This window comes from Macrosteles quadrilineatus, unplaced genomic scaffold (assembly GCF_028750875.1).
Source record: "Macrosteles quadrilineatus isolate MER2022 unplaced genomic scaffold, UCM_ALF_1.0 Scaffold_8__2_contigs__length_117827958, whole genome shotgun sequence".
NCBI lineage: Eukaryota > Metazoa > Arthropoda > Insecta > Hemiptera > Cicadellidae > Macrosteles > Macrosteles quadrilineatus.
This window is the reverse complement of record NW_026542601.1, coordinates 75,349,977-75,363,206: the sequence shown is the minus strand read 5'-3', so window position 1 is coordinate 75,363,206 and position 13,230 is coordinate 75,349,977. Positions and strand designations below refer to the sequence as shown.

The 13,230-nt window shown below is 35.5% G+C and overlaps 1 protein-coding gene across 2 annotated transcripts in view; it reads right to left on the bottom strand.

Annotated features, from left to right (window-relative positions):
• The window catches only part of LOC128999445 (uncharacterized), a 404,276-nt gene that overhangs the window by 28,697 nt on the left and 362,349 nt on the right, over positions 1–13,230 (bottom strand). The gene's annotated exons all lie outside the window — the stretch shown is intronic.

The window sequence follows — 13,230 nt, the reverse complement described above, 5'->3', positions numbered from 1 at the left end:
TATTTATTCAACGCCAAAACGTGACACTGGCTGCAGGGTAAACAAATTGTTTAAAATCCCAACAAAATAAAAATTGCAGCAAACCATTACAATGTAAATCACTCACTAATCACTCCAACTCTAGTCTCACCCGATGACGCTATGTAACGGCAGAATGTTTACCCTTCTTGAGAGGAAACAGGCTCCTTGTAGGCTGACAAATATTTGGACTGCGGCATCTCTACCGTCTACCCTACTGACAAGTCCTAGAGTACAGGGTGGGGTGGAAGAACTGATGCTTGCATGTGTAACTACCAAAAAACACTGGCAAACACGAAGACCTTTCATCAAGAGCACTTAAAATGTGGAAAATCGTTTACAATATACAGTGGAACCTTGATAACAAGACCCTCGATAACAAGTCACCCTTTATAACAAGTGTCATTTTCAAATCCCCTCGAATTTTATCTTACCCCTAATCACATGTAATAACGTCATGTTCAGAAACGTCTTTAAGTCATTATTACAGATAGGCTTAATGTGTGGAAAAAAATACTAGTTTAGTATAGCTTCCAGGGAATTAATTCTTAATAGTCAAATATAGTCAAATGTGACAATAGTAAACCTCGATAAGAAGTCGACCTTAATAACAAGTCTTATTTAATAATCTCCATGAGAGTCTAGTTATCGAGGTTCAACTTCGAAATAATATGTGATAAGGGGTGAAATAAATTCGAGGGAAGTTGATAATGTCGCTTGTTACTTAGATATCGAGGTTCCATTAATCAGCGAAACCGTACACATTTTGTGGCAGACATTAGCTCTAACCGTGCAAACTAGTTACTGTTAAGTGTTAAAATCAGCTTACACTTCCGTCTAACGCACATTTAAATGTGCAAGATTTGTTAAAATATATAAGAAGCAAGTGTTTAACGAGTGAGCAATGTCTTGGGTCAGATTAACATTACCCTACTCCCCCTCCCCCTTTCCCTAAATTTCAAACAGACACAATCATATAAAATCTGTCTTGTTTGTTTTGTCCCTCGTTTATCAAAATCTCGTATTCCCAACGCGTCTACGCACGGTCACGAGCCACCAACACTCGTAATAAATTTATGTTCGATAAGAAATAATAAAACGCAATCGAACACTACATGTAAGCTATAAACCAACGGAAATGAGCTACCAACAGGTAGGCAGTAAAGTTTTACGGACCCAAGTCGTTTCGAAAACAATAAACCAACAAGAGGGAATGATAAATCGACGAGATCTTTCATCAGCTGATCTGATTGTTAGTGACAGCTGATTCTGTGATGATTAAATACTAGTGATTAATACTGTTGTAATGGAGTTGTTGGTAAAGAGATAGCTTCTCTTCATAGAACTATCATCGGTCTATTTGAATACAGCAAATGAAGATGTGGCAACAATTGAATCAACGGAATTCATTGCATAGTAAATCTATAAAAGATGTACTTGCTAATTTTGTAGTGAGTGACCATCTACACTTTACCACAAATCCCTGAAGGAATTGCAATCGATTATCATTTTGTTATTCCAATTCCAATCATATTATAAATTATATAAAAAAACTGATCTATTTTTAACCTTTGACTATTAATAGCCAATGGTTTAACCTAAAAACAAGAAACTTTCGTAAACTCCTAATAATTAGTCAACACCAAATAACATTTTAGAAAGTAATGCATAGGTGACCTTGACGAGATTACAAGATATGTGTTGAACATTTTACACAACATTGGATGAAAATATAATTACAAACTAAATTTTTGACAACTTTTCACTTTAAATTAAAGGAAAACTCATCGACCGTGCGAAAAAGCAAAGTCAACAAGGCAGTGGAGGAGTGATTGGCGGAACGAAGTGTTGATGAATCAGACGAGGAACGGTTGACCCAACATGTTTAGTCTGCTACTAGACTGCTAATGACTGCTCTGGCCAATTAGGTGAAGAATTCCTCACAGACAACCTTCCTAATTGGCTGACAGCTTTGATCCAGACTGATGTACAACGTTGGCCAATCGTTCATTGGACGAGCACTGAGCATACACTCTGATGAGGTCAGGATTAAAGGAGACTTAGGACAGAGGGAAGGTGGAATCTGAAAGGTCGTGCATTAATTGCGCCTAAGAGTTCGTGAATTGTGCCAAACCCTAAAAGGGCCCCAAAAATGTTCCTTAGCTGCGCCAAGTCCAAGCAAAGGTAGGGGTGAGTTGTCGGCAGAAGGAATGTCCTTGTTTACATGTCATTCTAACCTATCCTAACTTAACCTAATCTAACCTAACCTATCCTAACCCAACCCAACCTAATCAAACCTACTAAATTATACAGTTAGAGAGGGCCGCAACTTGGTGCAGTTTAATGAACGTATTGTGGCCTATTAGGCTGAAGTACTTGTCGCAATTCAGGAGTTAACGCAAGTAATGCCTTCCCATTTGAAAGCACAATGAGAGATTCAGAAGTAAGATGATTGGACAAAAATGTGTACCGAATCCACCGCAGCTATTAAACTTTTGGAATTTGCAAGATTGGCTGATTAGAAATGTGATTTAAAAAATACAACCCTATAGATCCTTGATAACATTATACATTGTATGTTTAGTTTAAAGTGTAACTTAGAATCTCATTTCCAAGCTGAAAATTCTTTCAGTTAACATATTTCCCGGAAATTCCGTAACGAGAGTTTCAAAATTTGATGCTTTTATCTGCGCCTTGAGGACCACTTTTATGCACTTATCATATTACAATTATTATGGCCCAAGTTAAAATCAAGAGATCAAAAGGTTAAGGGCTTGGATTGCGACTCAAGAGGCGCGGATGAAAGTGAAAGTTACTATTTTTAAAAATGAGTTGTCGGGAAATTTAAATTCTAGAGTTGCTAACTATCGCACCCCCCTTTAAGAGTGTTGTCTACATTATACTGTCTGTTGTCTTTTGTCTTGTGTCTGCAAGTCAGGGTCTCGCTGCAGTCTACCTTGCATCCTCGGCCTCGACCTACTTCGCAGACTGTTTCACGACCAGTTGTTTCACTTCTAGGAGGCTGAGTTTCACGATTAGTTGTTTCATCGCCAGCAGGTTTTAGTTGTTGTAAGAAAGTTGTGAAGTAAGAAGCCAAACCCATTTGGGAGAAACGTATCTGGCGGGACAAAAGTTAACGAGTAGCTTAAGGCAAATTATCTAAGAAAAATATTTTTTGCTCCAGTTACCTGACAAAGTGGACTTCCTTGCACTGACTATAGCACGCAAAGTAGCTAACTGATGCATTGACTTACTTTTGTCACACTCCATTATTCCGACCAAACAGCACAAAACAGTGTGCTTTTTTAGGCACGTAATACGTGTACGCTTGAAAATAAGTTGTCATCACAAGATCCTACGACTACGATAAGCTGGTGTAGCGATTCCCATTTCGGTACAGTGTTTGAAAGACTAATTATATATGAGTTTTATATAAAAAAAGTAACTTAAGGGAAATGTGTAACGCGAGTGCAAAGTGTCTTTGTACACTAGTTACACAAATAACTATTGATTAAGGGTATTATTTATGCCAGGTATAAACGTTATGAATTTATTGGGTAAAACTTTCGAAAAGAGAATATTGTGAAATATTGGTAAAAAATGTGTAAATCTACCAAATATTAGCTAGGTATTGATAAACAATGAAGTTGTAAAACAAGTTTTAGCAATTTATTTACTTTTTATTTTAAGGTAAAGGTATTCAAAATAAAATATTTCATGAAATATGTAAAATCTACGCGTGAGAAAATACAAATACATTCTAGCAAGTTTATTCTGTTTCACGCTTACGAAACACATTAACATCTTCAACTTCAACACTCACTGATTATTAAACCGTAAATTTACAAAACAATCCCGAACGTCGCAACTCCGTGTTGATGTAAATCGGTTGAAACAACCAAAACCTAATTCAACACGGTTGGTGGACTCTCTTGACTGTCGAAACTAAAAAATAAACCCCGACATCCGCGGCTTTCTTGGCGGTCAGTGAGGTGCGAAAACACCGTAGATCCTGAAAACTGGCGAGGAAAGTGAGGCCTTGAGTCTCCCCATGACCTACTTCGTCTCTCCTGGCAGGTGGCACTGAGGAGTGTGTCTAGGCGGTATGTCTTATATAGTTTCAAGGGTGTGTATGACGACGGTGAAGACACAAAATATGTAATAAACGTTTCAAAATGATTATATATCACCAGATTATCGAGTGTCTACTCTCTTTGCTATCACAAGGGTCAATTTTAAGGAGTTTCCTCACTTGATAGTAAAGGATTCAAAAAATACAGAGGTTCGCAAAAAAGTAATATACACTATTGTTAGTCAGTTCAGGGGAAATTGGTAAAGAGATAACTATTCGATTAGTGTTAATGACCGTGACGGAAAAAATACGTTGGAATCAAATATTTTCTTCAGTTTCCCTAAAGTATTATGGCCATTTCATTAAAAAGAATTAAAAGTATTAAAGTAAAGCTACTTAACGGAGACACAATTTTTAACATACACTCTCACGGATCTATAACGCATTTTCATAATAAAATTAACCATCTAAATTAACGTGGCTGGAAAATGCTGAGAAAAAGTGGACCCATTTGACCTGGAACTATTGAACGATTTTTGCAGATATTGTGTTCTGAAATCTGAAAGCTTTACAGATCAATTTGGATTTTATAGCACACTTACTGTCGGAAAATTAGAAATATTATAAGCTAAATTAAGTTCTTTGTAAACGACAACCTAGCAAACCTGCCACTAATATTTTTGGACAATTAAGCTGAACTTTTTTGATCGGTGACATTAGAGAAACATTGAGCACTTTTGGTAAAGTAAACCAGAGTTAAGAATTGTACATAATATATTCATTCATAATTTTAATTTTTTAATTTTAATTAATAAAGAACACAGTTGACCATTTGTGGTGACCAAAATAATAATATGATCTAACCCAAATAAACACTACCACCATTCAAATAAATTCAATCAAATACTTAACAAGAAAATACAAATCCTTTCAACACATAAACATAAATTGGAAAAACATTGAAAAAGTCTAGGAATAATATTAAATGCTTGGAAATTTTCTAAACAGAAATTATTACTTAGAAAACTGTCTAGATCGGGAGTACGTATGTAGGGAAGATAGGTTGTCCAGTAAGGCTATGGTTGAAAAGAAACCCTCAAGTTCAAGGAAGTGTTAAAAAGTTAGATAAGACTAGTCTGGACCTCTCAACGAGTCGAGGGCTTAAGATTGTCTGGAGATAACACGTCCAAGGGAGTTGGGACCCCCCAAAGTACTTCCCACCCTTCGTGTGAAGAATTATAATAACTTCCCCACCTAACAAAATTACTGTTCTTACAATTGAATCAATAAAAAAAATACAATTAATAAAAAGATCAGTTGACCATCAGTGGTCACCAAAATGATCTAACCCAAATAAACACTACCATTCATATAAAAGTTATTTAACATACCCAATTTTTTTAAACTTTGAATTTAACCTCGTTGAAAAGCTGTACAAACTTGGCGAGACCAAAGTTGTTATATTATTAATGAATATATTTTAATGAAATACCTATGTATGCAGAGTCTACAGATAAAACATTATGGTGAAATATCTTATACAATCATCTTTTTAAACTGTTTTTGAGTTTTTACGTACGTTTTCCGTTGAGTCTAGTTCTTTCAAATTTAAAACTTCAAGATTGCATGGCACAAAGAAAAATACACTCTCTACCGTACTACTTTCTTTACCTTCATACAGACCTCTCTACCTAAGTAGTGGTAAATGGTAAATTTACAGATTTATTAAGACAAACCCAAAAACTTTCAATCAGTGGCATCACTTTACAAACCAAACAGTAAATGAATTTGGATGATATAACGGATTCAAGGCCGTAGAATATGTGAAGGAAACAAACAGCTTACTGATTGACCTCCCTCTAAGCAAAAACAACCCTAATTTTTAAGATTGTGAAATAATTATTTGTGCTACTAGTGTGGGAAGTGGCACTCGGCTGGACATGAGGGGAATGTTTACATAAGGTAATTTAGGTGGTAAAATACGAGCCTTCGATAGGTGCCTTATTCGGGAAAGCTATCAAAATGTCGGACGATTCTGTAATTGAAAGATTCTTGGTGTTTTGATAATTGTAAGGTTATCAAACCTTAATTTAAAAAATAAACATTAAAATCAACCTCAATCTGTACACGTTACACGCTAAAGTGCATGTGTCCTATTTTCTCAACAAGTTATGACTCATTTCTTATCACGTCGCCAGGTCTTATCAATACAAGGTCATCTCGTCAGTGTTTGTGTAATGTTAAACACATTGCAACGTGACTATCGATATTTGTTGATGAGGAACAGACACCAGATTGGAAGATCAAAAACATGTTTTTCCTACAGTTACCTGACAAAGTGGGCTTCCTTCCACTGATTATAGCACGCAAAGTAGCTAATTGCTGCATTTCCTTTCTTTTGCCACACTCATGTTTTGCCGCAAATTCATTATTCCAACCAAACAACACAAAACATCGTGTATTTTGTAGGCCTGGGACAATCTGAATGGTCAAAATAGGCCAGAGATACGTTAACAGTTGCCATTTCCTCTGATGTGCTTGACTTCCTGAAGCGTATCTGTTATCACAACCCAGCTGACTATGATGGGTTAGGGGTAGGCTGGTGCAAATGTATCCAATCCAATTAAATTAGTTTTTTTCAATTATCCTACTATAACAGAACTGAAGATAGGAGAGCATACCTTTGAGAAGGTTATTGAACTTAAATATCTTAAGGCTTCTTTCAACTCAAGAAACCTGATTTCAAATGATATACACAACAGGATAATGGCCGGTAACAGAGCTTTTTATTCAAATTGGCAGGAAATAAAATCAAAGTTAATATAATAAACGGTATCAGCAATCTGACACATACTTTCTCCCATAAGTTTGTCAACAACCTTTATCATGTGTAAGCGGTGAGAGTAATTATACAGAAATGGGACTTGTACAATTTTGTTCAGAATTTAAAGGAATATAACATGCTGAATTTTTATCAAAATCGTTTGGGCCATTTTTGGGAAAATCCGATTTTTCTGTTATTTTATGGGAAAATGACATAATTTACATTAACTTTTTAACCGTAATTTTTACAGAAATGGGATTTGTACCATTTTGTTCAGAATATAAAGGACTATAACATACTAAATTTTTATCAAAATCGTTCGGGCCATTTTTGGGAAAATCCTATTTTTCCGTTATTTTATGGGGTAATCCCCATTAAAAAAATTTCTAAAAAAAATAAAAAAAAACTATCAAAACTGTAAGGTCTATAACATACTATGTTAAATCAAAACAGGATTTTTCTAAAATCTATTTTTCGTTTTTTTTATGGGGTTTTTATGGAAAAATAACATATTTGACCATAACTTTTGAACCGTAATTTTTACAGATATGGGGTTTGTACCATTTAATTCAGAATTTAAAGGGCTACAACATACTAAATCTTTATCAAAATCGTTCGGGCCATTTTTGAGAAAATCCGATTTTTCCGGTTTTTATGGGTTTTTATGGGAAAATCCCCATTAAAAATAAAAATTTCAAAAAAATGAAAAAAAACGCCTGGAAATACCATGGATCAGAACCTACATACCAAATTTCATCGAAATCGGACCACAGATGTAGTCTCTAGCTCTGTACACATCCAGACACACACCCACACACACACACACACACACACACACACACACACACACACACAGACATCACTTCGAAAACCACTTTTTTGGGTCCAGGGGGACCCAAAACGAATATATCCACTCAAAACTCAAACTCGAAAATTTTGACGAAAACAATACTTTCTCCATATACTATGGTATAGGCGGAGAAAGTAAAAAACAACAAAACTAAGTCTCTATAGAACATTGTTTAGGCCAGTTGTGACGTATGCTTCAGAGTCGTGGATGTTAACAGTATAAAATATCTCCGTATTTTCGAAAGAAAAATATATAGAGGGATATGCGGCCCAGTGAAAGATGGAGACGAGTGGAGAGTTATGCATGATAGTGAAATCAATGAAATAATTGGGAGAGAAGATATTGTTAGGTTCATAAAAGCCTCAAGATTAAGATGGATTAGCCACGTCGAGAGGATGAAAGAAGATAGCCTCCAAAGGAGAGTTGTATATGGCAATATAATTGGAGTAAGGAAAAGAAGAAGAAATAGAAAAGATGGCAGGAGGATGTAGAGGAGGATTTAAGAAAATGTAATGTGCGATGGAAAGAAAAAGCAAATGAGAGAAATGATTGGAGGCATATTGTGAATGAGGCCAAGGTCCTCAGCTACATCGGGCTGTAGCGCCAAGGGGTAAGGTCATTGACTATATATACTTACTGTAGGTATATATAGTCAATGGTAAGGTACAGAACTGAAGTTAATTTTGACGGAACTATCGAGAACTAACTCGGAACCAGCGAGAGTGTAAAAATGTGGGTAGGCCTTCCTACTTTACATACCCTTCTAGACCTATTAACTTTTGTTAACACCTACGGCTGTGGAAATTAGTTTTGAATTATTTCGGTACCTAAGTGGCTATTTAAGTCAACTTATCAAATGGATAAGCATTCTTAAACAATCTGATGAGATTGTATAACCTAATAAAAATCGTACATTTGATGAAATATCTCATTCGTGGTATAAAACACTATATTGCAAAAAATCAAAATTGTACAAAAATGAAAGAAAGAACAACCCTCAGGAAAATCATTTGGATTTCTTCCAGGACCACAAAACTCATGAATTGAGTGCTGAAAATCAGTTATCAGGAAAAGGAACAAAAGGAATAAAACCAGGACGATATAAAGTGTCTTCCATCGACCGAGTCTAGACTATGGTTATAGACGAACCTAGAGGGTAAGAGTCGGTCCTGAGAGAGACAGAGAATGGTTTGTAAGAGATGGAGATATAGAAGGGTGGAAGGGGGAGGGGGTGCAGACACTGCAGACAATCGATATGAGATGGGGCTTTCACTTTCACCCCCTCCCTCCCCTTCATTACAACACTTTCACATGTAAATTTGCTGACCGGGGGGTGCAGTTGATCACAGCTTAGCGTCGACTATGTTCAGGGGAACCTGTTAACTATACTAGGCAAAGAGATACTTGGAAAATAATTCACACTTGCAAGAAACAACCCAAGTACATCAGCTATGGGTAGTTTAAAATGGTATTGAGTGTTGAAAATAACCAATTATAAGTGGTAGTTGTGGTACAAAGAGCCATGCTTTTGAGAGAATTAAATGATAAAATGGCTTATATTCGTAAGGTAAAACTAAAACACCAACTCACTGTGGCATTGGTTAAAATTCGTAAAATGTGAATTGTCTCAAATATTTAAAAAGACTTTGGAAAGTTGGTTACATTCGAAAAAAATACCCCACTGACTTTAAGATGGTATTTTTTAATACACAGATTCGCTAAAATACACCTTCAATAAAAGAAGATATTTTAACATTTAAATATTTATAGTAAATGTGATAGGCGTAAGAGGAATGGAAAACAATATTTAATTTGTTGAAAAAAATCTTTTTAAAACTGCAGTCAGGAATAAAACAACTTTTGTTTAAGGCTAGCTGAATCCCTAGTCAAGACCAAGTAAAAATTTAACTACTAATGATAGAAATGTGAGTTTACAACGTAACAATATTTTATTTTATTTTAATGTTAAAGTGTATTGTAAAATGTGCGTTTTTTTAAATCAAACTATTAAGATGGTATTGACTATTCTGTTGTCTGAATTTGGCTTCAGGATCAAGCGTTTTAGAAACTCTTTACTTATTTATTTTCGGATAGTGTGTCACGTCATGCGAGTGCGAGTGTGTGTGTGAGGAAGTTATTAGTGTTTTTGTTCAACACATGTAACTGTCAAACACATGGTACCAACCCCTTCAACAAAACAAGCCCTGGAATTTGCCTTAGGGATTGACACAATATGATTTGTAAAATGATGTGGACGTCGGTAGTACTGTTGACATTAGAAAGTATAAAATCTAAATATTATTTCAATGTGGATATGTCATAGTGTAAAAAATAATTTATTTAAAAGTGATCTCTTACGAGAGTAATGTGGAGAAAAAAATTTCTAAAAAAGATTTGATTGATGGAATTGCGCCAGAAATAATATACTTAAAATATTTATGTTATATAAACATAACTTTAGCTAACTATTTCCACACATTATTAAAAACTAATTTCTTTTAAGGGGAACATAGTATGGGTTTAGTTATTTAGTAAAACTATCAGTTTAGTTAAATTAATTACAATTTTGAAAATGTGAAATAAAAATGATTCTAAAATTTCAAACTTTGCTTTGAATTATGCCAGTTTCCCTTGCATAAAAGATTTTTCCTAAGCTACACAAGTCGCTGCAAAAATATATATCGTAAAATACAAATATTTTCTGTCTAATAATCGCGAATCATGTTTTGACCTCGATTATGAACTGGTTTAACCCATGATTATTAAATTTTAAACTTCAATCAACTTGATTTGATTTCCCACAGTAAATGATGAAAGATCATTGACACAATGAGCCTAAGATGTTTATGACTCTTCTACTGAAAAATTCAACCCAAATAATATACAAGTTTTATAAAATGAACAAGTGCAAAGATTTGGTCTTACAGGATCTTGAAAAGCAGTAAAATAAAATTTATAACTCTAACCTTAATAAACTTCCCCGAGTCAGCACTCAGCAGTCTGGGTAACTTCAATAAACTCATAAACTAGATTTGACATCCGTGACATGTTTTTCGATAGCTCTAGTGAAACGATCGTCCAACTAGTTGTTTAAAAGTTGTTAAATAAAATGACAACAACTTAAATCAAACTAGAGCAAGTCGTATTTTTAGGTATTTTATGAATCTATAACTTGTTTACCTCGTTTGATTTTTTCCAGAAAATTCACCATACAACTTTGAAATTTAAAAGACATTGACAAATGATGAGTTATGTTTTAGCGGATTTTATTGTTAATCGAAACGACTAACTTACGTTTTGTGGCACTTAATACATAGTAGGGCAAGTTTTTAAAATAAATTTATAAACAACTACAGTTAAAAGAATGTCTTATGCCAAACGAGATTTTACTAGCCACCGAAAAAGTACAGAGTAGTAAATTCGGATTGTAACTGGCTAAGGTTAAGTGAGCGAGAATTTTCCTCAAGTACAGTGGTCTATACCGTAATGACAATTTAACCTGGGGGCAATCTAACTGTAAACAACTTTCATTCCACTTAAAATACCTTTACCTTTCTAAAGATGTTCAGATGGATTGTAAGGATAAGTTCTGAATTTAGCTACACAATTTCAACGCGCTCAAAGTCTTGTGTCTTGTGTAGTCGTGGTAAGGTGTTTCTAACTAACATTGATCACATTTTCCCATTTGGAAATAATACTCATACAGTATAGTCAAATCTGATGGTGCTTACATACACTCACTTCTTTTGGTTTCTAAACGCAGTTCAATCAATAAAAACTAAATCAGTGCAGCAAAGAAAGTACAAGAAAAGCATTGGATAAAGCGCAGGACGACCAGCGACCACGTCTCGACACAAAAACAAAATGGATTGAAACCCAATGATGCTTGTAACTTCACGGTAGAACCTAGCTGATACACACGATGTGTCTGAAGAATCTGCAGTATTGACGATTTGTCAAGCCATTACAATCTGCAATACCGACTATTTGATGTTTTTCAAAATTAAATAATACTGTATTTGTCATATCTTTAAGTCAGTAGTCAATGAGCTACATATATGATTGACGTAATCAGTAACATAAAATTTGTTTTGGAAGATGGATCAGTGATTTGTAAACGTCATAAATCACAATCAGCAACATAAGTTAAGCGTGTTGCGTAATGTTAACGTAATACATACTTGCATATCGTACTTGCGTATCGTATACTTGTAATCGTACTTGCATAGTCATTTTGAATACTGCGTCGTGCCCTCTGATCCGTCGAAAGCAAAGAGTAAGTCTATTTATTGGTTTGAGGCACAAAAACGATTGCGTTCTCGACATAACGCACCATTCTCTTGGAACTTATAATACATTTTCAAAGCTATTATAGCTTGTACAATCAGAATTAATAGTCGACGGTTAAGTAATTTAAGCTTAGAAAAAGTTGCAGTCACAAGCTAGTGATCAATCTAATCACCCTATTCTTCCAAGAACTCGTTACAAGATGGAACGAAAAATTGATAATGTAATTTTGTATCAAGACATGTTGGTGTGAATTTTACAGCCAATATATTTTCCAACCAAGCAGACGAAATACATAGAATAGACAACAAACAGTATAACTATACAATCGCAACTGGTGTACTTGTTGAAAAGTTCAACCGGGGAAAGATGATAGGTCGCTGCTGAGATATCCCTAGCATTTCACATTTCCAGCTGCCAGAGTCGTTGAGACTGTTGAGAGGACGAGACAAAGACGAGGTTTGGCCGACTTTTGAGGCAGTCTGCGACCTCAGACGCGGGTCACTGACTCTACCTAGAACCCGAAACCAGTTCCCGAGCAGACACAGACACTCCTGTCCTCCCAACCTCGGGTAGGGTATCTGCGACAATTATGGTACAGCTCTTAAGATTATCGTAACCTTCGTAGCGCTCATACTGTAGTGAGAAAACACAATTGATTTCATAGAACGCTTCATGTCCACCCATGCTCAGGTAGGGTATCTGCGAGAATTATGGTACAGGTCTTACGATTATCGTATCCTTCGTAGCGCTCATACTGTAGTAAGATAAGCACAATTGATTTCATAGAACGCGTCATGTCCACCCATGCTCAGGTAGGGTATCTGCGAGAATTATGGTACAGCTCTTACGATTATCGTACCCTTCGTAACGATTATTCTGTAGAGTGTGAAAAAAACATAAATGGTTGTTGAATTCTCACTGTCCCCCCATCCTCCAGTCAAGTGTCTGCGAGAATTATGGTACAGCCTTACGTTTATCGTATCCTTCGTGGCGTGTAGAGTGCGGAGCATAAATTTTCTAATTATGTGGACGCTTGTGAAATTTCCACTATATTCAATGTCCAAGTGGGTGGACAGTGATGAAGCGCTGTACAAATATCTGGTAACTAGTGAGATGAAATTATCGTGCTTAGCTCCCATTGCGTGTTACGATCTAATAGGAATCAATATGCAACAA